At 42.1% G+C, this 21,088-nt stretch overlaps 1 protein-coding gene across 2 annotated transcripts in view; it reads left to right on the top strand.

The window, feature by feature from the left end:
- The window catches only part of PDE8B (phosphodiesterase 8B), a 231,776-nt gene that overhangs the window by 127,215 nt on the left and 83,473 nt on the right, over positions 1–21,088 (top strand). The gene's annotated exons all lie outside the window — the stretch shown is intronic.

The raw sequence follows: 21,088 nt of genomic DNA, 5'->3' as shown, positions 1-21,088 counted from the left end.
CAAGTGCTCCCTGCCCCCCCAGTAGTCTCCACCCCCCTGGTTTTCCCTGCTCGCCCCCCAAGTGCTCCCTGTCCTACCCAGTGCACTCCACCCCCTGCACCTTCCAACCCCCCTACAATGCTTTCCAAACCCCCTCTTAATTCTCTCCTGTCCCCCCCCCACCGTGCCCTTCAGCTCCTCCAGTGCTCTCTGCTTCGTCTATGCTCTCCGGTCCCCCTAGTGCTCTTCTATCTTCTATCATGTCCTCAGTCTCTGAGCATCTCCTGTATCATGTCCTCAGTCTCTGACCATCTCCTGTATCATGTCCGCAGTCTCTGACCCTCTCCTGTATAATGTCTGCAGTCTCTGACCATCTCCTGTATCATGTCCGCAGTCTCTGACCATCTCCTGTATCATGTCTGCAGTCTCTGACCATCTTCTGTATCACGTCTGTAGTCTCTGACCATCTACTGTATCATGTCCTCAGTCTCTGACCATCTCCTGTATCATGTCTGCTGTCTCTGACCATCTCCTGTATCATGTCTGCAGTCTCTGACCATCTACTGTATCATGTCTGCAGTCTCTGACCATCTCCTGTATCATGTCTGTAGTCTCTGACCATCTCCTGTATCATGTCCTCAGTCTCTGACCATCTCCTGTATCATGTCTGTAGTCTCTGACCATCTCCCTTAGCTAGTCTCCAATCTCTTACTCAAACTTAAACACATTGCTAATATTAGCTATCTATCTATGCTGAAGGTAGGACTGTGCAGGGGAGGCAGAGAGTACAAAAGGGGAAACTGTGATTAGAGAGACGGAGGGCAGACTGCAAGGGGCACTGTGATGGGGGGCTGTGAAATTTGTGCAAAAAATATTCTTGAAAACATTACATTTTTTGTGGGTGTTTTTACATTTTAAAGTTGGGGGGGGGGGGGGTGCCAGATATAGGGTCCGCCCCGGGTGCCAAATGCTCTAGGTACGCCACTGCACCTCGCTGTTGCTTACACAACAATGCAACTCTCAGCTGCACCCTGCACAAAGATGTTCCAGCTTGCGGGACCCAATCTATATGCCAGCAGCATGAGAGTGATTGTCACTGGGTTAAATTATTAAAGCAATTAACCCTTTCAGCTACCACCACCACCTTTTGACCGAGAAGGAGAAAGCTCATAATCTTAGTAATACCAACTGATTTTACAATAAACGTCTGTAACACACACTGTCACCACAGACACAGGTATGGTCAGAGGATTTATGCTATACAGTAGCTTTCTTTAAAGCGGAGTTCCACCCAAATTTTTTTTTTAACCTAAAAATACCCCCAGAACAGTCAGGGCTAGTGCATTTAAATAAAGATAGCCTCTGAACTGTTCCCTGTTTAGTGTACCTGTAAGAAGAAATACTTACCTTGTGAAGTTTTTGTCCAGCGCTGCCATCTGCGGTGTGGGCAGCTGAAGCCGCAGTGTCCCTCTTAGTGTCCCTCTTCCTGGATTTCGGAGTCCCAGAATGCCCTGCTCGTCACTTCGGGTGCAAGCGCGTCATCCCACAGCCGGATTCCTTGTCATTGTGCATGCCCAGAAGCTGTTCTCGTGCCTGCACTGGAAGTGACGAGGGACACCGGTGCAGGCGCATTGACTCCTGGGATTGATGACACTCATCTTCCAAGAGTCAATGCAAAGAAGGAAATGACGTGGGCGGCCCCATAAGGAGGAAGTGGAAAGAAGGGAAGATATTTTTTATAAAAAAAAAGGTAAGTGAACATAAAAAAAAAAAAAAAGAATAGCCAAATTGAGTTTAGAAAAGGATATAGGTAGCAATGATGTTAAGTGTAAAATTAGGGTGGAACTCCGCTTTAAGAGACAATTTGCATTAAAAGCTTAGGGACAAGGTTTACACTTTTTTAAAAAAATGTTTAATAATGAAAAGGCCAAATGGTGCAAATACAATATTTACAGAAAAAAAGGTGTTATCAGCAATAAGGAGAAAATAAAGCAACAGAGAAAAAAGGGTTGAAAAGGAAGAATTCTTGCAGTGTCCTTGGTTTAAGCAGAGTTCAGTCAATGAGCAAGGTATGATCGGCTCTCCTAACTTGACAGATGTTCTTTGGTTTATGGTACACGAGATCTCTCCCAGTGTGGATGCATTCCACTTTTCTTCACATCGAGGGGGGTGTTGACAGGCCAAACATCTGGTCTAAAGCGTGGTTGCTGGGATTTCACAATGTTCATGACCACATCCCAGATATAGCTTTCTAAAAGTATTTATATCTCTGAATATCTACAGTTTACAGCTTGCTAACCTGCAGATTATCGTCCAGCATGACAGGGTCCCCAGACCCTTTTTTGCAAGGACCTAAATTGCTTCCGGTACACTTTTGGGGTTAGCTGATACTTTTGGATGATCGCAGCCTTAATTACCTTATGATCGTCATCCTGCTCTACCAGCAAATCAACATAAGCATTCAGGGCCTTGTCTTGCAGCCCTAGCGTCAGTTACCAGGCTCATTGTGCTTGGGGCCGATGGTACTGACAACAAATTTTTCAAACGACCTTAGATATACATCAATGTCACTGTCCTTTTCCATGACTGGAAATTTGGCTGCCTGGCTAACAGGCAGAGAGGCATCCTTGTGCTCTAGGACCCAAGGTTGTAAGCCTGTCCCTGCTGCTGGAGCCTAGCCATCTCCAGTTTGTGACGGCAGTCAGCCTCTCTCTCAGCCTGGCATTCCTCTCGCTTTAGCCGTAGCCTGGTGTTCTTCTCTCTTAGCCGCAACCTGGCACTTGAGAAACTGCAGGTATGCCAAAGGGTCCATCTCCCTGACGCGTTGTAATGCTTCCTGCCTTTGAGGAGAGTCTATGCTGGTGCTCTGGTGCTGGCCTGCTCATACTGTGGTTTGAAGGTGACTTTCAGTGATATTCAAGTGTCAGTCTCTGCTTGCCTAACCTGCGAGGCTGTTTCTGAACCACTGGGCTCTGAAGTAGTGGGAACCCCTTACGTTCCAGGTTCCCCGAGGTTCTGGTCTGCCACAATATCATCCTCCTGTAGGGCATGAATCAAGATTTTATGATTTTTGCCACTGACGTCAATCCCTCTTGCTACACACTCAGCACATAGGTCATTTTTGGTCATCTTCTTGTATTCTAAAAACAGACATGTTTGCAAGTAAAAAAACATAGAACAGAAAGCAGAGATAGGAAGGAGCTGTTGCTGTTTGTCTCTTTAAAAACAAAAATAAGTACTGGCTTGCCTCTAAAGTCTTTTTTCCACAAAGGTCACAATCCTTCAGTGCAGAGCTAATTCCTAACAGTGTAATGACTGCGCTAATGCAACACTATCCTACTTACGTTACCAGCCAATATGTAACGAACGAAGATATCAGATCCCTGTCTTCCCTGTCTTCCTCACCAACTTGTGACAAAGGACCGTCCAATCACACACTATGCTGTCACTTAACAAAATACACCAGTAACCATAGTAGAACTAGGAGATGAAGGTCTTAGAAAGAATAATAATGAAAAAAAAAATATATATATATACAATATATATATATATATATATATATATATATATATATATATATATATATATATATATATATACTCAAAGACCTAATGTATGTTAAATGGGTTTTATATAGGTGTTTCCACTAGATGGCATTTTAATAATATAAACTTACTGTCTATGTATAGCAGAAATCAGTATTTTCAAGTTACATATTTCAAGGTATTCAAAAGGTAAAATTGGTAATTACCTGTTTCTTGGGTTACGGAACTTGAACATAATTGATTTTTGATATAAATAACACATTCAGTCTACAAATGTTCTGAATTCATCAGTAAACTATGATTCAAAGCACATGAAAAGGTATAAACACAGTATATTATCAGAGGTTTGGGGGTCAGGGAAAAGTATAGGTGCATTTCAGCACAAACATTCCCTTACTTTGTATTGGAGAATTGGGTATAATCATAATATGGGAAAATAGGATTTTGTCATTCAGGAAAAACACTTCTAGCCATTTAATCTTCAAGTTCATAGAGTTCATGTGAAAAAAATGATTGTGAGCAGGTCACTAAGCAACCAGCCTGGTCATGTTGTAATGAAATGTAGCAGCAAAGCCACTCCACTTCAATACTGTTAAATCTTGTTGGCTATACTGTATACCAGGGATTTAATTGTAGGGCTCTTGATCCTAGTTTGTGTTAGGTTCATGCTGGCATGCTGCCTGCGATAGACACTTTCATTTGAGTGTCCTCGTTGTTTTTCAAACCCGTATCTTTGGTCCTCCTGCCCTCCTTCCACTCAATGCCTCAGTAAGCTCCCTTTTATCGTTTCAGCTGTTCTGTCTACCTGTAGCAGTTTTTTCAGCCACTGAAACCATGGGAGTTGCTGAGTTTTCTACATCTCACTTGGTTTCCCCAGTCTGAGGGGGGGTTTCATGAAACACATACCGGCACTGTTTTCACATCATTTCACATCATTCTGGGGGAATGGGGGAGTCTCTCCACCAAGCAGATCTTAGATTGGTGTTTGGAGGGTGGCTTTTTTTTTTTTTTTTAATCCACTGATGCTGCCTTCCCAGTGGAAGCTGTTTTGATAGGGGAGGACTCACTGGTCAGGGCAGACAATTTCCCTCTGGGACACGTATTCCACCAAACTCGATGCCGATACACCATTGATGTTTGTGAGTGATTTTTAATCCTCTTCTTATTAAAACTTTTATCAAAGTACTATGCTATTGGCACCTTTGTGCTGCTTCTCTTCTCTTTGTCTTTTTCTGTTTTTATTCTGTATGTATGGACACTGCATAGTAGAACCTCTGTACTGTGTGCTGGGTTTAATTCTTGGAATGTGTTTTTATGCCTTAATGGACCCTTCACAGCAGATATTATCAGCAGTGTAGCCAGGTGCATTACATCCATGCCTGAATAAAAAAAAAAAACATTGTTGGCTTGGCATGCTGTGCTTGTATGCATTCCATGGCTTCCTTTTCAGTTTTTTAACAAGGGTAACAGGCGCACTGGTTGAAGAGACACTTATATAGTCATGCTGCTCTAGAAGTGCTTATACAAGGATCCTGAGGCATTCATTTTTAGACAGTTTTACCTCTAAAAGTTATATGACCAAGCGTAGCTATTAACACAATCTAAAGATGGATCTGGCTGAATAAAATAATGGAAGGGCTACATGACTGGTGTAAGAATAGTCTTAAAAAAGAGTTTTTAACCTCCCTGGCGGTATGATTATGTCAGGAATTATGTACCAAAAGCGGTACAATTTTTTGCATGGAAATTTGGCGTTGTGTATTATAGGCCTACAATTCTTAGTAATTACTGACTTAAACCTGACCAAAACAAGACTCTGGTAGACATCCCAGATGTGATAAATTTGAAACACAAACGCATGAATTATAATCTAATCAATAATATAATTTTATTATATAATATATATATAAAAAGGAGGTGATACAATGTAATCTGAAATTATATATAGTAAATTTATATTATATATATATATATATATATAATATAAATGTATTACAGTATATATATGTGTTTGTGTTGGTGCAACTTTTGAATTTCCCTCCCAGTTCCGCTCCTATGCACCATTGCTGCTGCAGGGAACGGAACCAGGAAGTCATCAGAGTGGCGGGGATCTCGGCGGCGATCACAGCAATGGGAAATCATCGCTGGATCGCCAGGAGAAGGTAAGGAACACTGCTACAGGCTCTGCACATCTACCGTGACTTGTGGATACCGATCCTAGCATGAAAAATCCACCCCGAGTCACGCTCGGGGATACCGCTAAGGGAGTTAAATGTAAGCAGTCAGTGTAAGTACAAGCCGCCTTACTTGATTTATTCAGTATGGTGTATTTTGTTTTTGGTTATTAATCAGATTGTCAATTGTTTCATTGTGGTTAAAGCGATTGTAAAGTCTTGTGTTTTTTTGTTTTTTTTTAAATAACAAACATGTTATTCTTACCTGCTCTGTGCAGTTGTTTTTGCACATTGCAGCCTGGATCCTCCTCTTCTCTGGTCCCTCTTCACTGTTGCTGGCCCCTCCCTCCTGTCGAGGGCCCTCACAGCAAGCAGCTTGCTATGGGGGCACCCGAGCCTAGCTGCAGCTCCGTGTATCCATTCAGACACGGAGCTGTGGTTCAGCCCGTCCCCTCTTTCTCCTGATTGGTTAACTTACTTTGATAGCTGTGGCAGTCAATGGCGCCACGGCTGTGTCTCAGCCAATCATGAAGGAGAGTCCCCAATGGCCGAGGGACTCATGGACATTGCTGGACAGAGATTGGCGCAGGTAAGTATTACGGGGGGCTGGGGAGGCTGCTACACACAGGAGGCTTTTATCCCAATGCATAGAATGCATTAAGATAAAAAAACCTTCTGCCTATTCTTATAACTCCTTTAAATAAGAGGCTGCTGTAGCAATTTCAAATCCTGAATGGGGGAGGGGGGAACAGATTAAATGGGCATTTGTGTTTTTCACCTGTACATGTGAAAGAAATGTAGCAATCTTATGAATGCGCGGTAATATATTAAAACGTTATTTGCTCTATAGTTTACAGCGTGTGTACATTCCAAATCTGCCAGATGGGGAGAGTCTGAAAACACAATGGTTGCCATAGCTTAAATAGTTTGGAAGCCAAAGACCATGTGATCTAGCTTGCCTAGGCTGGGAAATCAAGAAGAGCAATGTTTTATTTATGTAGTATATGGAGGCTAAGGACACCCCTCTCCCACCTCAGTTACATTACATGCACTATGAAAAATGAATGAAAAAAAATGGGCTATTAAATCTACTTATCATTTTTGTCACCACTACTTTTCTTTTCTACTGGGGTTTTTAGATGCGCTCCTGAAGGATGGCCTCTCTTCACTAGCCTGAATTGCTAGGTTAACCCAGGTAACAGTGCCCCCCTGCCAGGAGTCCTATCTCTAATGTACGGAGACCTCCAGTTTTTATGACTCAATGGGCAATCTGTTTTCCCATATACTGTATGGGTAATGCCTTATATAGAGAGTTCCATAAATCTGTAAATGTACACACAGCTGACTTTGATAATGAAAGGACATCCGGGTTGTGCGATAAGAATATTGAGCAATCTTTATATAGTCGAATATTTTTTTAGAGCCTGACATTGAATTGTTTCAGTCACTATCTTACTTTACTAATAGTATGTATTTCAATAAGTAAAAGTACTTGTGCTGTCTCTAGACAAATAAAAGGATTGCACAATCAACTGCATGAATATATAATCTAAAGTTGTTTCCTATCTCTACTGTAATACCAACCTGCAATTACCAAGCCTGAACAGCACTCTGTACCATTAAGATATGTATACTATTTCAACAGAATTTTTGGTGTCTATGAGGGATGCATGATTTCATCACATACCCCCAGCAGGTCCAAATCTGGCATAAACCTTTACTGGCTAGAAACATAGAAACATAGAATGTGTCGGCAGATAAGAACCATTTGGCCCATCTAGTCTGCCCAATATATCTGAATCCTATGAATAGTCCCTGGCCCTATCTTATATGAAGGATAGCCTTATGCCTATCCCATGCATGCTTAAACTCCTTCACTGTATTTGCAGCTACCACTTCTGCAGGAAGGTTATTCCATGCATCCACTACTCTCTCAGTAAAGTAATACTTCCTCATATTACTTTTAAACCTTTGCCCCTCTAATTTAAAACTGTGTCTTCTTGTGGTAGTTTTTCTTCTTTTAAATATGCTCTCCTCCTTTACCGAGTTGATTCCCTTTATGTATTTAAAAGTTTCTATCATATCCCCTCTGTCTCTTCTTTCTTCCAAGCTATACATGTTAAGGTCCTTTAACCTTTCCTGGTAAGTTTTTTCCTGCAATCCATGTACTAGTTTAGTAGCTCTTCTCTGATCTCTCTCTAGAGTATCTATATCCTTCTGGAGATATGGCCTCCAGTACTGCGCACAATACTCCAAGTGAGGTCTCACCAGTGTTCTGTACAGCGGCATAAGCACTTCTCTCTTTCTACTGCTTATACCTCTCCCTATACATCCAAGCATTCTGCTGGCATTTCGTGCTGCTCTATTACATTGTCTTCCCACCTTTAAGTCTTCTGAAATAATTACTCCTAAATCCCTTTCCTCAGATACTGAGGTCAGGACTGTGTCAAATATTCTATATTCTGCACTTGGGTTTTTACGCCCCAGGTGCATTATCTTGCACTTATCCACATTAAATTTCAGTTGCCAGAGTTCTGACCATTCTTCTAGTTTTCCTAAATCCTTTTCCATTTGGCGTTTCCCTCCAGGAACATCAACCCTGTTACATATCTTTGTGTCATCAGCAAAAAGACAAACCTTACCATCGAGGCCTTTTGCAATATCACTTATGAAGATATTAAACACAATTGGTCCCAGTACAGATCCCTGAGGTACCTCACTGGTAACATGACCTTGTTCTGAATGTTCTCCATTGACTACAACCCTCTGTTGTCTGTCACTCAGCCACTGCCTAATCCACTCAACAATATGGGAGTCCATGCTCAATGACTGCAGTTTATTGATAAGTCTTCTATGTGGGACAGTGTCAAAAGCCTTACTAAAATCTAGATATGCAATGTCTACTGCACCTCCACCATCTATTATTTTAGTCACCCAGTCAAAAAAATCTATAAGATTTGTTTGACATGATCTCCCTGAAGTAAACCCATGTTGTTTTTCATCTTGCAATCCATGGGATTTAAGATGTTCCACAATCCTATCCTTTAATAGGGTTTCCATTAATTTGCCTACTATTGATGTCAGACTCACTGGTCTATAGTTGCTCGATTCCTCCCTACTACCTTTCTTATGAATGGGCACGACATTTGCCAATTTCCAATCTTCCGGGACGACTCCTGTTACTAATGATTGGTTAAATAAATCTGTTAATGGTTTTGCCAGCTCACCACTAAGCTCTTTTAATAATTTTGGGTGTATCTCATCAGGACCCTGTGACTTATTTGTCTTCACTTTAGACAGCAATCTTAGAACGTCTTCCTCTGTAAAGACACATGCATCAAACGATTTATTAGTCATCCTTTCAAGTGGAGGTCCCTCTCCTTCTTTTTCTTCTGTAAAAACTGAACAGAAGTATTCATTAAGGCAGTCGGCTAGCCCTTTGTTCTCTTCTACATACCTTCCGTCCTTTGTTTTTAATTTAGTTATTCCTTGTTTTAATTTCCTTTTTTCATTTATATATCTGAAGAATGTCTTATCCCCCTTTTTCATAGACTGAGCTAGTATTTCTTCTGCCTGCGCTTTGGAAGTTCTTATAACTTGCTTGGCCTCTTTCTGCCTAATCTTGTAGATTTCCTTATCTTCATTGCTCTGGGTTTTTTTATAATTACAAAATGCTAGCTTTTTATTTTTAAGCTGGCCTTACATGCATTAAATTTCATCTGATTCATGCTAAATCAGCTGAAATTTGCTCCATTGGTGGTGCTGTCTGCTACAACTGGATCAACAAAAGTCGACTGAAAAAAGAGCCAGGTGGAAAATTGTCACTTTCCCCCCTGTCCACTTCGTCCAATCAGAGAATGTTTTTTCGCATTCATTCAGAAAGTGCAAAACATACTCAGGAAATAATGTCTGTCCTCCTGTGTTCTGAATGATGCTGGTCCAGTCAGACAGCACGGGACCCGGAAGCAAGTGGAGATCACTGAAGTATATTTCAGTGATGTTCAGCTTCCAGGAGCATCAGCCAAGTATGGTATATACAGCGGGTAAAATAAATATTGAACACATCACCATTTTCCAAAGGTAAATATATTTCTAAAGGTGCTATTGACATAAAATTTTCCCATGTCTTTCTGCTACTCCGTTCCTCTGTTATGAGCATGACGACTTCTGACAAGTTCTCCTACACAGGAGATAAAAGCAGCTGAAAAATTTTGTCCGGGTGGAGGCAAAGAGATAGATTAGCAGAGAGCTGGTCTATTCTATTCACACCACAGCTCTGCATGCTACTTGCTCTGCCTATGTGGAGGGAGTGTGCCTTTCCTCCAATCAGCTGTCACACAGTGTATGCCAAGACTCCACACGCAGTGCTGGAACAGGAAGAAAAAATTCTAACACGATGCTCAATTTCTAAACAGTGTAGAAAGCTAAGGACAGAAGATATACAAATAAAACTTATGTAGGGAGATTTGTTTCATCTCTGTGTATCATCTGAGGCTGTTCACTTTACTGGGTATATATGAGGGTTTACAACCACTTTAAGTTGTGTAATCACATGGCATGACACAGGGAACGAGTATTGAACAAGTGAAGAAAGGGAGGTTCTAAAAGGCATTGAAAGTCAAGACACCAGCTTAAATCTGACATTAATTACAAAGCAATCCTACCCTTTGTCACTGCAAATTAACATCAGCTGGTTCAGTCTCAACCGATAGCCTACAAAAAGGTGTCTCATTACCAAGGTATCACACAAGAAACATCTCATACCCTTGTTAAACATACTGATGCCATTGGTTACAGAAGGATTTCTAAACTTCTGAATGTTCCAATGAGCACTGTTAGGGCCATAATCTGGAAGTGGAAAGAACATCATTTCACTATAAATTGGCCATGACCAGGTGCTCCTTGCAAGGTTTCTGAAAGTAAGAGTGAAAATAATTATCAGAAGTGTTGTCCAAGAGCCAATGACCACTTCTGGAGAGCTTAAAATAGACCTGGGATTAGCAGGTACAATTGTTTCAAAGAAAACAATAAGTAATGGACTCAACCGCCATGGCCTGTATGCATTGTTAAAAAAAAAAAAAGCATGTTGAAGCTCATTTATAGTTTGCTGAACAACATTTAGACAAATACAGGGAGAATATAGTCTGGTCAGATGTGCCCAACATTGAATTCTTTGGATACCATAATACACACCATGTTTGGAGGTCAAATGGCACTGCACATCACCCCAAAAACACCCCCATACCAACAGTGAAGTTTGGAGGTGGGAACAGCATATTGTGGGGCTGTTTTTCAGCATACGGTACTGGCATTCGTCATATCATTGAAGGATGGATAACTGGAAAAATGTACCAAGACATTCTTGATAAAAATCTGCTGCCATCTACCAGGAGGATGAAGATGAAATGAGGGTGGACATTTCAGCAAGACAATGATCCCAAACATAAAGCCAAGGAAACTCTCAATTGGTTTCAAAGAAAGAGAAAATAAAGCTGCTAGAATGGCCCAGACAATAACCTGACTTGAATCCAATAGAAAATCTATGGAAAGAACTAAAGATCAGAGTTCATAGAAGAGGCCCGTGGAACCTTCAAGATTGGAAGACTGTTTATGTGGAAGAATGGCCCAAAATACACCTGACCAATGCATGCGACTAGTTTCTCCATCAGGAGGCGTCTTGAAGCTGTCATTACCAACAAAAGATTTTGTACAAAGTATTAAATAAATTTCCTTTTAACTAGCGTTTTCAATACTTTTTCCCGGTGTCATTCCATTATATTAAACATAACTTAATTTCTGAACTTATTTGTTTTGGTTTCTTTATCTGTATGGATTGCATGGGTTGTTACCGACATGTGGTGAACATTTCATGTCAATAGCACCTTTAGAAAAATACTTTAGAAAAATGGTGATGTGTTCAATACTTTACCCGCTGCACATAGTTACAATGGTCCAGCTTGGATGTAAAAATGTACCATGCCTGGAATTCATCTTTAAGTAAGATCAGATGTCATAGCCCAGTGGTGGTCAATTTACTTGATATAAGGGGCCTCAAGTGCAGCCCTTGACACCACCAAAGTGCTGCATGAAGGCCTCATGCACACTGGTTTACTGTAAACACTGTTTCTCCTGCGAAAATCAGCCTTAAAAAAATCACCTATGTTTCCTTCAAACCAGTTTAGGCAAGTTTAACAGCGTTTGGTGTTTGGGCATTTATTTTATTGGCCAACATTTTAATTTATTCTGGCCATTGAAATTAATAAATGATGAAGTGCTAAATGTGCCTAGGGCTTTGGCTTTTTTATTCACAAAAAGCTCCTTTCCTGAATGTAATTCTTCTATGTTCAGGAGAAGGAGCTTTGACTGCTTCTAAACTCTGCTGCTCCTAAACTCCTCTAAAAGTCTATGTGTGCATGGATACATAGGCTTTTGTTGTAGTGCGTTCAGGAGCTTGGGCAAAAAATGTCAAAAGCCCCAAAAAACATCAGTTCAGGAGCAGCAGTGTGCATGAGGCAGAAATGTCCAGTGAATATTAATACAGAAAGCTGTGTGAACATACTGTAGCTCCCAAGTGTTGCTGATTTGGAGGGACTGTACCTCTTCTTTGGGAACAAGGTCCCTTTGTCCCTCTTTCCTCCTCAATTGTTGCATTTGTAAATGTCAAAAGCCACCCAAAAGGAACAGTAGTGGTAAAAAAAAAGCCCTTGTTGGTTTGATCAATCATTTAACGGGGGTATATATTGTGTGGCTCCCTATGTCTACCTGTACAGAAGGTTATTCCATCCAGAGCAGACAGCGGTATCAGTGAGACGTGTGTGAAGCATTACCTGTGTTATGTTTCTAGAGTACAGATCATTATTGAGCATTCACACAGGGAAAGAATTGGAATTAGCCAGAAATCTTCTCAGCTGCATTTTCAATGATGCCTTTATCTGCTCACTAAAAAGCTAGCTTAACCAGCTTACACGCAAACCCCACACTACTATAGCAGCTTAGGAAAACAAATCTCATTTTCTGTCATGTGTCCATTATTCTCATAGCAGACATTTTCCTTTCATTTCGTTTTTTTGCATTAGTAGGAATTTCGTTTTTTTTTTTTTTTTTTACATTTCCAGTGACCAGTATGTAATATTGCGTTCTATTTTTTTCAATGCATTATTTTGTTCTTGAACTTATATTATAGTATGCTTAAAGCCCAACGCTGGGCTCCCCCAGGGGACCCCCTTCCTTGAGGCCTTGTGCAAATGTAAAACTTTTTGGATGTCTTTAAGCCGGTTATGTGAAGCGCCGGGTCCTTATCCCCTTTGGATTTTCTCTGACATTAAGATGCTAAGGCTGCTCTCTGCATCAATAAACTTTTAAAGCCTGCTTAGAAGTCTCTGATGCCCTGCACTGTTGGTATGTCCTCAGTCATCAGAAGTCTGCAGACATTTTCTAGCAAAAATAAATGACTGCAGAGGACAGGACCAGAGAGGGGGTGGGGTACTTAAAAAAAAATAAAAAAATAACCTTAAAGAGGAACGTCATTGTTGTGGATTCTCACCTGCCCAGCAGATCCAGCGTTGCCTTCCTGTGATGTGCTGAAGCCGGGTCATCTTAGTCCTTAGTTATCGGAAGCCGTCTGGCTCTTCCAGATTTAGGCAGCCAGCCCCCAATGATGACTGCAGCTCTGTCCATTGGCCGCTATAAGTGCCTACTCCTACAGCATCCTCAGATATGAGAAGTGGAATCCCTGGAGGCTTAGGCAGCAGGGTCACGTTCAACCTGTAATAGAAGTTCGGAGGGCAGTAAATCTACACTGCTAAGGCAGCTAAACAAATGCTTCTTACTGCACAGAGAGGGGAATCTTTGATTAGCAACAATCCTGATGTCTGACTTCTAGCAACTTCACACCCCAGGTTCCATAGACTGCTATGGCTATTGTTAAGCAGGGTGTACACTGACAGTTTTTTTTTCGCTTCCTACATCCACGCAAGCGATGTGGATGTAGGGATTTCCCTCGCCCTGTTGATTGTATTCTGACAGTGGGGACCTCCTCCTTCCCTCCCCTTTCTCACCTCATCAAAATACAGTGATCAGCGCTGCAGACATTGGCTGCAAGCACTGATCAAATTCTGGTTTTACACCAGGACCGTTTGGTAGAAGCCGGTCTAACAATCAGCTTCTGTTGAACAGACAGTGGTACACACATACTGAAATTCTTCTGGTTCCCACTGAACCAGCCTCATTTTGATATGTGTATACCTAGCATTACACCACTGGTGGGTAGGAGGTCCTACTGCCTATAACATCGCTGCCCTATTGAGGAAGTCATATACTGTTAAGGCCCCTTTCACATGGGGAGATACCTTTCTGATCAGCAGGGGATTTGTGAGCTGATCAGAGCAGAGTGGGCGAATGACACATCCATGTCCGGTCAGTTTCTGCAGAGTGGAAATGGGAAGAGCCTGCTCTACTCTATGGGAGGCCGGTAGTAAACGGACTCGCTGTTTACATCCAGCTACCTCCGATCCACTCCACATAAGAGGACAGATCCATCTCTCATTTTTTTAGTAAGCCTTATCAGTATCGGAGGTGGGCAGGTGAAAACTAACACAAATCTGTTTCCATCCACCTGTCCATAGGGATAAATGGACCTTTTGATCAAGACCTCCTGTAAAACTAGCCTGGACTGGACCTGATTCGAACGCCTTTCTGAAAGGGCTTATTGCATAACCTAAGAACTCTTTAGCAGTTTATATACAATTTGGGTTGGTGATATCCACCAAGCGATGCACTTTTCACCCTATATTTAGCCTAATTGCCATACTTATTTTTTCGTTGTTCTCACACTGCCTGTAATATGGACCAAACAACTGATAGGATGTGTTGTAAAAGACCATGCTCTGCTTTCTATGATCTCTAGCAGTTACATATCTTATCGCTCCTTCCACAGTCTGCTAGAATAAACAATGCCTAACCATTACACCTCAGTGTGGCTTTAGTAAAAAGACAGATATACTGTATATAGGAGAGGATTGATTACGTTACTCCCTATTCATTTAAACATATATTTATAGGTTAATCCTTTACCATTTGTTTTATATTTATCTCTCACAGACCAGTTGCTGTTTTCGCTTATATAATAATGGAAAATGTCTCAGCTTTTGTTCCTAATAGAATATTCTTTGAAGTGAACTTGTGCTTTTGCATTCCATTGCTGTTTGCAATGCTTGGTGTACTGGAGTCACACTTTACCCATACTGTGGTTTACATAGAGCAGTGGTTGTGAAGTTTTTTGTTGTTTGTAATGTGCTAAGCACCTTCCATGTGCGCCCTACTGCAAAGCCTAGGTATAGATTGGGGTATTTGCCACTTTCCTGCACAGCTTGTCGGCTGAATTGTGCGTACGAACACATTGGATGCTTTCAGCTGTCATTATGCTTTTTCGTGGCATCCAATGTTTCCTACCTGCGCCATTAGGGAGGAGTGCCCCCCCCCCCCCTCCAAGCAGACCTGTCCTTAACTTAAGCACTGCTATATGTGCTCCAACTTGGAGACTCTCATACTTATAGAGTTAGGACCACAGTATACAGAGGGACCTTGACGAGGCACTGTGGCTTTCACATACAGTATATTTGCAAGTGTGTGCAACTAAACTATCTGATTTTGACATGAACTGTTACACTGGGCTAAACTGGGTTTTTTGCAGGCTAGCTGGTAAGTGTGCTGGGATTTTTTGTTGCTTATAACATAGGGCCACCAGCACATTTTATTTATGTACTATAATACCACAGAGGACTGTTAGAGATTACAGACAAGTTGGTTACTGGAGACATAGTGCAGGAGAAAGTTAGAGACTGGAAACAAGATTCATGCACCTGCTCTGGATCGCTAACATAACAGCCCCATGTTTGCTGAGGTTCAGGTTTCCCATAGCAAGTACCAAGGGGTGTTGAGCAGTCACACGTTGGGTACCAAGACATAGAAAATCACTGTATTTTATGTTTGTTATTGAATCAAACATTAACTCAACCCTTTGGGCAGTGCTTTTTCGTAGTCTTTCCTACGTCAGTGGATCTCTGTGCTCTGTTGGTGCTCTTTTGACCTTTCTTTAGGTACTGATCCTATATTCTCACTGTCAAAAATACTGAAACTCCAAGGCCCAGGTTGAAGAAATGAGACAAAATTCTACCCTGAAGCCCTTCATCCTGTTTTCCTGCACACCTAACTTTACTTTTTACAATTCTATACCTAGAACTCCTCCACAGACCAAACAAAAACCATCCGTTAGTGTGTTCTGATCGTGCCAAATTAACGCAAACTGCTGTTGTCAGGCACACTGATTCACTATAATTTCATATGTCACAATACTTTCACTGTTATATTTCATCAATATGTACAATCTTGACATATTAAAGGAGTAGTTTTGATTAAGCACACTGATGATTGAAGGTATTAAAGACCAGCTCCAGCTAGTTACTAGGCCCAAGCACTGTCACTGTCACTTTACAGCTCCTAGGTTGCTAACCAGGGCCATCTTACCAAATGGGCACGCTGGGCAGTTGCCCGGGGGCCCCACTTGCCTGGGGGGCCCCATCTGCCCAGCAACCCAGCCCCAGCCCCACCCCCAGCCAAGCATTAGTCCTGATTCTCGTGTGCATCCCTCTGCCGAACTTAGCAGGTGGCAAGCTCCTGTCGGCCCTGTGCTACTGTCAGGCCACTTGGCCCGTGGATGGGGAGCCCACAACTGCAGGAATGCCTGTCTGCCTCTACAGGAACAGGCACACACAGGACAGTCGAGTCTGACTCCCATCCGTGTGTGTGTGTGTTCACCGGACTCAGCCGCCGAACTTGGAAGCTGTCATTAGCCTGGCACTGTTCTACCAATAAATATCGCCTTATCGAAAAATTTGCATTTTTATTCTCGTGGTTGATTGTGTAGGCGCGGCCCCAGTGCACTGCATTACCCGGGGGCCCTTTAATGCTCTTAAGATGGCACTGTTGCTAACACAGCCCATTTCAGTGGCCACTGCAGAGGAGGAAGGAGTGACGTGACAAGAGAGCAGCAGCACATTGAGTATAGGGGGCACAGGGGGTTCTGGTTGCAGAGACATTGTCTCTTTGCCCTGCGTAGTCAAAGTTTTTAATTTTCTTATTTTTATTTTTTGTACATTCTATATTGAATGGTGGTCAGGGATTGCAGGAAACAAGGATCATTCAAAATCATGTCAGATAACCCCCATCATCTCCTGAGATACTTTGCAAGGATCATTTGTAAGCAGTATACAGTGAGATTGCATTTTCTTTTTTTTTGTGTGTATTCATGGATGTCTATTTTCATTAATGCTTAGAATGAGAATAATGTAAGGTGTATAAAACATAATTTTCCAGGCTGAATCATATCCTTCATTGGAAAACAATATGAAATGACTGCATGCAATAAAAACAGGGGCATTATTATTGTATATTCTGTTCTATAGTACCTTTATGATCATTAACCAAATCCATCAATTCGCATCAAGAGATCTACAAATAACTACATAACTACAGGGGTTGCAGGGGTTGCCATCGCAACTGGGCCCCATGCTCAAGGGGGCCCATGTGGCTGCCCTGTACACCTGAATAGGAGGGGCGGCGGGGGCAGCATGTAGAGAAATCACTGTCCTCCTTTTTTCCTTCTGTAGCTGCAGGAGGAAAATGGAGGAGATTGGTTCCTCTGTATGCTGCCCCCGCCACTTCTCCTATCCAGTATACTTGTGTTCTGCTGTCTCTGAGCCCCTGTGTGCTCCCCTGGTCCCCCCCCTTCTGTGCTGCCCCCCCCCTTCGGAATGCTCCCTTCCCTCTCCTGCCGGCTGCTGCAGGGGATGTGTCACAATAGAGAACCAGGAAGGGGTCGGTAAATATGTAATTTTCAAGCTCCTTTTCTGAATGGACAGAGTCATAGTCAGTGACATTGTAAAAAAATTAAATAAAATGATAAAAAATAATACAATTAAAATACCAAAAAAGAAAACTACTGACACCAGTGGGTGAACTTCCAGGATCGCAAAGGTCACACTTGCGACAGGGCCCTGGCATTCCACCACCATGGGTAGGCCCCAAGATGGCAGGAAGGGGGCCCACTGCAGAACTTGTGAAAGGGTCCAGCTGCGGGACCGTAATAAAGGGCCCCGCAACTAGAGTAAAGGGCCCCAGGGGTCCAGGGGGCCCTTCATGGTTTCTTGCACCGGGACCCTGAAGGTTCTAGTTACGCCTCTGCAAATGTCTCTTGTTTTGTTCACCTTTGTGCTAAAATTTTTATTATTAAACCATTACCTATGAATAGACATTCTTTCTATGAGCTGTCATGGTACTGTCACCAACACAGGCCCCTTCAGACGGCTCTCTCATTAGCGTGGCCAGGCTGTAAACCAAATCCAACCCAATAAGTTCTATTATTGTCTGCAGATGCTCCATTATTCTTGTTGTTAACCTTATCCTTTCAATGTTCTTCAGAGTATTAGTTACCTAAAACATTCTGTGGTTAAACCTTACTTATTGATTTTAAAAATAGGCACCCACTGACTTTGTTCAAATTGTAAATCCAGCCATAACAAAGTTCCTATTGACTGAGATCTGTATGGCCTCACTGCTATCTTGCATGCTTTGCTGAAAAGTGAAACTTGTTACTTCCCAGTCTAACATCAAAGGAGTGATGACTGCCCACTGTCAGTGGATTCATATTTGAAAAGCTAAGATGAATCATAATACTGACACCAGAGGCCACCATTTTGTTGGCTGGTAACAAATCAAACTATGCAAGAAATGCATTTGCAGTTCAGTTCAGTTTCCAGGATTCTGTGACCTCAGGCCTAGGGGGCAGGCTTTCTTGGGGGTGGTCACTTGCAGAGTTCTTGGCCAGCTTTGTAGTGCAGCTCACAGAAGAAACAGACCATCCAGAACTCAGATAAGGATGCACTATGGATAACAATAGGCTCAATTCACAAGGCTATAATATACAGATAAGGATTTTAATTCTAGTCATGTAACTAGAATTTTAAAATCTTATTGGATTTGGCTGAAAATAACTCACTTTTTTGGAAAATCAGTATCCTCTCTGTTCTCCAAAAAAATGTTTTTACCATGATATAGAGTGAATCCGGAAAGTATTCACAGCGCTTCACTTTTTCCACACTTTGCTATGTTACAGCCGTATTCCAAAACTGATTACATTCATTATTTTTCTCAACATTCTACAAACTTAACCCCATACTGACAACTTGAAAGAAGATTGTTTAAAATCTTTGAAAATGTATTAAAATTAAAAAAAGGAAAAAATCACATGTACATATTGTAAGTATTCACAGCATGGAGTCCCCCTGTGGTAATCTCAGCTGATTGGACATGATTGGGAAGGAACACACCTGTCTATATAAGGTCCCACAGTTAATAGGGCTTTTCAGAGCTAAAACCAAGCCATGAAGTCCAATGAATTGTTTGTAGACCTCCAAGACAGGATTGTATGGAGGCACAGACCTGAGGAAGGGTACAGAAAAAGATTCTGCAGCATTGAAGGCCCCAATGAGCACAGTGGCCTCCATCACCTGTAAATGAGAGAAGTTTGGAACCATCAGAACTCTTGCTCTCGCCCTGCCAAACTAAGTGTTTGGGATAGAAGGGCCTTAGTCAGGGAGATGACCAAGAACCCAATGGTCACTCTGACCGGGCTCCAGCATTTCTCTGTGAAGAGAAGAGAACCTTCCAGAAGAATGACCATCTCTGCAGCACTCCACCAATCAGGCCTGTATGGTACAGTGGCCAAACGGAAGCCACTCCGCAGTAAAAGGCACCTGGTTGCCCACCTGGAGCTTGCCAAAAGGCACCTGAAGGACTCTTAGAAAATGAAAAACAAAATTCTCTGGTCTGATGAAGCAAAGAAAGGGGTGCAGCGCTACAATATAAAATAATAAAAAAAATGTACACTCAAAATGTATAATGTGAAAAAAGTCCTGTATGAACAATCCAATCACAGATACTGTGTAAGCATAATAGTGAAGAAGAGTCTTTTAGATGCCACAGAGCCAAGCCATAGGATTAAGGGAAACCCGTGCCGTGATGGATGAAACTACTACACCTCTTCATATGTGACTCCATCACCAGAGTGTGTGCTAGCCTCTCACCTCAATTCCCAGACCTCTAGGGTCATTACGCAGTGTGATATCAAACACCAGATGGGCTCTCAATTTGCACAGCTTTGCCTCCAACCTCCAACCTCAGACCGATCACATAGTGAGAGATTCCGCCATATAGAGGAGGGAACAAAAGGACATCTAGTGCTCTCCGTATATTCAACAATTTATTGCTTAGTAAAAAGTAATGCACTTACAAACATAGCACTTTCCAAGTGCATAACGAACAGCGTCGCTCCGAAGGGATCGCACACCGAGCGGCCAGCCGGCTGTGCTGTTTCTACATACCTGCTGTTCGTAGTTTCATCCTTCACGGCACGGGTTTCCCTTAATCCTATGGCTTGGCTCTGTGGCATCTAAAAGACTCTTCTTCACTATTATGCTTACACAGTATCTGTGATTGGATTGTTCATACAGGACTTTTTTCACATTATACATTTTGAGTGTACATTTTTTTTATTATTTTATATTGTAGCGCTGCACCCCTTTCTGTATTTTATGCTCTTTCTGGGTTTTGATAGATTTGACCTTTACTGGTGTTCAGCAGCTTTTACTCCATTTTGCTGATTGTATCGCTAAATGCGTTTCTATTTTATTTCTGATGAAGCAAAGATTGAACTTTTTGGCCTGAATGGCAAGCGTCATGTCTGGAGGAAACCAGGCACTACTCATAACCTGGCCAATACCACCCCTACAGTGAAGCATGGCGGTTGCAGCATCATGCTGTGGGGATGTTTTTTAGTGGCAGGAACTGGGAGACTAGTCAAGATTGAGAGAAATATGAATGCAGCAATGTACAGAGACATCCTTGACGAAAACCTGCTCCAGGGCCCTCTGGACCTCAGACTGGGGTGAAGGTTCATCTTCTAACAGAACAATGGCCCTAAGCACACAGCCAAGATCCAAATTGGTAGCTACAGGACAACTCTGTGAATGTCCTTGAGTGTCCCAGCCAGAGCCCACACTTGAACCCGATTGAATATTTCTGAAGAGATCTGAAAACGGCTGTGCACCGATGCTCCCCATCCAACCTGATGGAGCTTGAGAGGTCCTGCAAAGAAAAATGGGAGAAACTGCCCAAAAATAGGTGTGCTAAGCTTGTAGCATCATACTCAAAAAGACTTGAGGCTGTATTTGGTGCCAAAGGTGCTTCAACAAAGTATTGGGCAAAGGCTGTGAATACTTATGTACATGTGATTTTTTTTTTTTTTTTTTTTTTTATAAATTTGGAAAGATTTCA

The sequence above is a fragment of the Pelophylax lessonae genome, assembly GCF_965119305.1.
Source record: "Pelophylax lessonae genome assembly, chromosome: 1".
NCBI classification, from domain to species: Eukaryota; Metazoa; Chordata; class Amphibia; order Anura; family Ranidae; genus Pelophylax; species Pelophylax lessonae.
The sequence above is the reverse complement of the archived record's forward strand: the minus strand, read 5'-3'. Positions and strand labels throughout refer to the sequence as shown.